The sequence below is a fragment of the Trachemys scripta genome, chromosome 1 (assembly GCF_013100865.1).
Source record: "Trachemys scripta elegans isolate TJP31775 chromosome 1, CAS_Tse_1.0, whole genome shotgun sequence".
NCBI lineage: Eukaryota > Metazoa > Chordata > Testudines > Emydidae > Trachemys > Trachemys scripta.
In genome coordinates, this window is record NC_048298.1 from 77,125,140 (window position 1) to 77,131,139 (window position 6,000).

Sequence of the window (6,000 nt, forward strand, 5' to 3'; positions counted from 1 at the left end):
AGTTCAAGAGGAAGCTGCACACATTTTTAGAAGCTGGACTGCCCAAGGTTGCAGTCACAAACTAGACTTTTGGGTTAGATGTTTTGAGCAATAGCATGGATTGTATTTCCTAGAATGATAAAGAATTATGAGCTTCATATTTCTCTCCAGTTCCTTAATTACTAGATATTCTTTTCCTGCTTCTCATGCAAAACTATCAATACAGGGTATATGATACCACCTTTCTAGAGTACAAGCAGTATACAGACCATAGAGGGCTTGTGTACACAGAGTGGCAAAACAGACCAGTGGGATGTTATTTGTAAAACTAACTTGATGCGCTCTGACTGCCCCATGTAGACCCTGCTGGCATGCTTTAAAAGGGATCTTGTTCACATTAACACAGTCCTTCCTCTCCCTTGCACCTTGTGGAGGCATTCATACATGTGCCAAATGGGTGTAAAACTCTACCACCAATGTGAGTGGAGGGGTGGAATAAGGAGAAGATAAGTGAAGTCTCCAGCACACATTTTTGTGTTCATTAAAGACTGCCTTTTCAGCCTGAAATTATCTCATATGCACATGGACAGAGAAATAGAGGGTGTTAAATAGTCAAAAGACAGACTAAAAGCCAATTTAATTTTTTTTAAAAACCTCATGATTTTTGGGCTAATCTCATGATTTTGAGGGCCTGACTCATATTTTTGATCTCTTGAGGTTGTCAATACTATATATAGCCAGCAGTTATTTATTACAAAACAAATGTACTTTGGTTCAAGTGTGTTGCAGCATGAATATCATATGACAAGGTTTAGAGAGAGCTTGTTATTTCAACAGAGCAAAGTAGTCTCTGTCTTAATAAAATGATAACATTATTCATTTAGCTTTTGCACTCCCATGTGATCAGTCTAAAGATTTAGGGCCAGACTGTACAACGCTTACCTTGGTGAGCATTTATTCATGTAAGTAGTACCAATAAGCATTATACAGTTGGGCCTATGTTTCTGAAGCAGGTATCGTACTAAATAGAAGAGTCTGTCAGGACACTGAGAAAGAAAAACATTTAGAGATTATTCTGGAAACAAAACTGAAATTATGAATCCAAGCAGTGATGATGTGATCTTGGAGATGATGTACCACAAAGCAAAGGGGACTAGGATCGATCTCATTTATGGGGAAGAGTTAAGCGAGTTCAGTTTCTTACCAGTGAAAAAGGAACTATTTCAAGATGACCCAATAAAAGGTTTTCATAAGAATTGAGAAAATAAAGAGATTGATAATGTTGAGGAATTTTTACATTGCTAAGGGATTGATAATTTATCAGGAATTTTCTAGATATTCAGAAAACAAGGAGTAAATACGAACTTAATGTTGTTGAGCTAGATATGCAGTGTTGTATGTGATGAGAAGTCCTCAGAAAGGGCGATTAAAATCCTATTTATTGCCCAAATCGAATCTCTCTTTTACTAGAAAAAAGTGGAAGGTTGTCTCGAAATCCAACATTTCTGGTGGTCCCTGGAGCACTTGCATGGTGAAACATACTAGTATTTAATGAACACTATTTGACTTTGTCAAGGTTGAATCCCCACTCTGTCACTCCAAATGCAGAAAGTCGGAGCCAGCAAGGATTCTAAAAATTAATACTTGCCACTACAGGCTTGTATTAAACTCCCAAGGTTGCAGCTTCTCTCTGACCTTGACTTGGTAAATGCTGCCACCACCCAAATGCAAAAAAACCCAAACCCTTGGACCGAGGAAGGAACACTTGGGAATTTCTCCTTGAGGAATTTCTCCCTAAAGCCCTTTCACCCCTCCACCCCCCGGGGAAGAACTGTGAAAGAAAACAACGGAAATTAGCTGTAGCTACCAGCTAATCAAACAGCATATGCACAAACTTCTTAGGACACAAAAATCCAAATCCTTCTTAAAAAAGGAAAATTTTATTAAAACAAAAAGGAAGAAAATACATCTGGAACTTAGGCTGCTGTTAGATTTTAAAAAAGCAATTTCAAAAATTAAGCAGCCAAAATAGCTTTCTTGGGGTTTCAACTTAAAGTTTACAAGTAAAAAAACATCTGGAGTTAGCACAGAGGAGATCCACAAGCCAAAATAAAGAATAAACCTGATCACATTTATCTAAACATTCCCTATCCAAATGATTCCTTCTAGGTATCATACCTGGTTGAAACCTTACACAGCATTCCTGCTTATAGCATTGCTGCTCTGTCTGAAGCCCAGAGAACAACAGACAAAGGGAAAGTTTCTTTCCCAATTTCAAAAGTTCTAGCCTTCCCATAGGCTCTTTTGGGCAGGTGCCCACTCCTTTTCTTTTACCTGTGGGTTTGTTAACCCTTTACAAGTAAGGCAAGCAGAGAACAGACACCAAGAGGGATTTTACAGCTAACTGGCTGGCTGGGTGTTCATAAAAGGGAGCTACCCCCCACTTCATTTATTACAGACTTGCTACATAGCTTGTTGAATAACGCAGAGAGCTATTCACTGAATACTGTATTCATCCAAAAAGAGGAATATTTGTCTAATTTATTCAGCAAATATCTGACTGTTATAAAGCTTCAAAGGGCATGATGCTCACCACATGGGGTCAGGAATGATTTTTATCTCAAATTTACAGCTTTGTACAATTGACATTCAAGGAGAGTTCCCCTTACCCCCCAACTTCCTCTGACAGATCAGGTGTTAGCCAGTGCTAGAGGCAGAATTCTGGACTAGATGGACACCAGTGATCTAATCCTATATGGCAGATCCTATACTCTAATGTTGAAGTGTTCTCTTGTCATAGGCAACCTGCAAACACTGTGAAATAAAATAGTCATTATCGGTTTTTATTATTTAGATACCAGCAGTGCCCACAGCATGCCAGGCACTTTCCAATCACAGAGGAAGACAATCCTTGCCCTGAAGACACAGACTAAATAAAATAATGTCTGCTGTAGGGAGAGGAAAAGGATACAATATATAAGCAGAGTGATCAGAATGAAAATACCTTATGAGTGCCCTGTTTGGTTTTGTATTTAAAAGTTAGATATACTAAATTCTCAGTTCCTACCCTCTACACAATTTACCGGTCTCTCTCTCTCTCTCTCGTATATCAGTTCCCAGCTTCAGTACCGGTGTCGTTATGTCCCTCCTGTCATATATAGTTGTTCATTCATTAGGAAAATTTATCCCTGTTTACCTAAAAATGTCTTTTCTTCAAGTAATAAGGTCCACAGATCCATTACAATGGGTACTTCAGCATGCTGGCAGTTTGAAGGCAAAATCAGACCTGTCAGTCACTGGCAGCAGGGAAATGCCCCCATCTCCTTAAGTTTCCTCCAGGAGATATAACTTGCACATCCAGTGTAGAATACTGTGTTACTGTCTCTTTAAAATTAGTCATGCATATTCGAGGGCCTCCCAATATAAGGGGTCTTTCACATTATATAGACACACTCAGGGTCTACATACTCAGAGTCTATAGGAGCCATCTTGTCGTGTAACTAATAAAGAGTTCTGGTTTAAACTTTATCTCCCTGGTCTCACTGTGGTTCCTGAAGACAGAGACTGCAGGATACTCAGAAGCAAGACACACTCAGCTTTCTAACTGTGCTAGGAAGCACAACAGCCAGAATATAAGCATCCGAAGAAGTGGGCTGTAGTCCACGAAAGCTTATGCTCTAATAAATTTGTTAGTCTCTAAGGTGCCACAAGTACTCCTGTTCTTTTTGAGAATAATTCCAGTCTACTTTCTTAAGTTATAGACTGTTTTAAATGTACTTTGAAGAAATACAATGAGTTCTCTTATAGCAGGACAGGATAAATTCCACCTACTGACAACAAACCCAAATCCTTCAGTGTCAATTTCCATCTCTATTCCGGATGATCCATTTGTCTTCAGGGTGGGCAAGATCTGTGGACTAATATTCAAGTAAGCCTGGATAAATTTTCCTATTCTTTTTTGTAAGGTCCATAGAGCTGTTACAATGGTATTTTCATAGCAGTGGGAAGTGAGGTCATCCTTTAAAAACGGACATCCAAAATGAGGAAGATTATATATAATTTCCCCTGGGCACTAAAGTTTGGAGAAGACTTCTGCCAAAAGAAAGGAATGGCATTAGCTAAGACTGGATAATCAATATGCAGAATTTGGTGAAATTTATGTATGGATAGTCATGAAGTCATCTAGCACATCTCAATACAGGAGATAAAACAACTCAGCCCTGAGGTTGTCATTGCTCCTAAGGATGGCACATATCTTGAATTTACTTAGGGAATGAATGTTATGATAGGTGTGAGGACTAGAAATCTGAATTAAAACTACAATACTGGGTCTTGTTAAACAAAGGTCCCAACTTTGGGGAGGAGGGGGAGGAAAACCCTCATCTGATAGGAGATAGTAGCCATTGTGAAGCCTAGTCTAATGGACAGGAAGTATGATGACACCTCCTGAAGTGGTTTAATCTGTGTCATGCTGTAAGGAACGGGATGAGATTCCAAGATCATACTGCATGACCTTGCAAGGTTGGAATAATGTTGATGCCCTAGGGAAATAGTTAATATTGGGATCTGTACAGAGTTTCCTTTTCTTGAACCTGCTGAGAACATTATATCATAGAAAGTTGATGTTTTTGTTTGAGCATTCTACATTATACACCTCTGTAGCCATAGGACAAAAAGGGCGGTGGCAGGGGGAGTTAGTGGGTTACAGATTGTTGTAATAAACCATAAATCCAGTGTCTTTATTATGATCATGATTCTTAGTGTCTAGCAAAGTTATGAATTTCAGCTCCCAGACTTGTCTTTTGAAAGTGTTGTGCAGGTTTCCTTTGAGGATGAGGAGTGATAGGTCAATATAGAGTGACCAGGACACACCAACTCAAAGTGGCACCAGACCCTGCCAGAGCACCAGACGCAAATCCTGCAAACTTATCTCCACTGCTACAATAATCAATACCCCGCATAACACTAGGTTTACCATATGTCCTAGTTTTCCCAGACACTGCCTCTTTTTGAGACTCTGTTCTCTGTCTGGGAAGATTTTTTAAATAAGAAATGTCTGGATTTTTTCAGAGCCCCAATTGGTCTGCTCTTCAATTGGTCCCTCCCTTGCATCAGCAGCTGATTGGTCCATTCCCCTGCAGCCACATTCCCCTGAAGCTGCTGGATCTCACCCATACAGGCCCTGATTCCCAGCCTTGGGAAGGAAGTCCTGCAGGGAGGCACTGACTGACCACTGTCGCTGAGTCCTGGGTTTGCACCAGCCACCCTGCCACCTGGACCGAGAGCATCACTTCTCTGCACCCCCTGTGAGTACCCCCACCACATGTACCCTCTCCAGATCCCTCAACTGTACCCCCATTCAAGCTCCTCCTTCCCCCATCCAGTGCACTAAATGCCCCAATAACAAATAGGTGGGTGAAATCAGACAATCACTACGCTCTCAAATGAACTCACAGAGGAAAATATATAGACAAAAACACCATATCACCTGTGAGTGAACACTTTTCACAAAACGATCACTCTATAGCTGACCTCTCAGTCCTCATTCTCAAAGGAAACCTGCACACTTTCAAAAGACATGCCTGAGAGGTTAATTCATAACTTTGTGAGACACTAAAAATCATGGACTGAACAGAGACACTGGGTTTATGGCTTATTACAACTATCTGTAACCCACTACACTCCCTCCACCCCCCTTTGTCCTTTTGAGTACAGGGGTGCTAATGGGCCACTTTGCATTGAAAGGTCCCTTAGCTTATGTGCTAACTACTTATGCTAAACTATCTGCTAGACTTCTGTTTAGCTGTGACATTGAGTGTGTTTCCCAGACACTCCCAGGAAGAGCTCTGTGTAGCTTTAAAACTTGTCTCTCTCACCAACAGAAGTTGGTCCAATAAAAGATATTATCTCACCCACCTTGTCTTTGGTTTAACATGTCAGTTAAACTATAGACTTTGCACCTGACAACAGACTAACCTCTATTTGTTGACTTCTCTTTTGGGGTCCATGACAGCAATAATA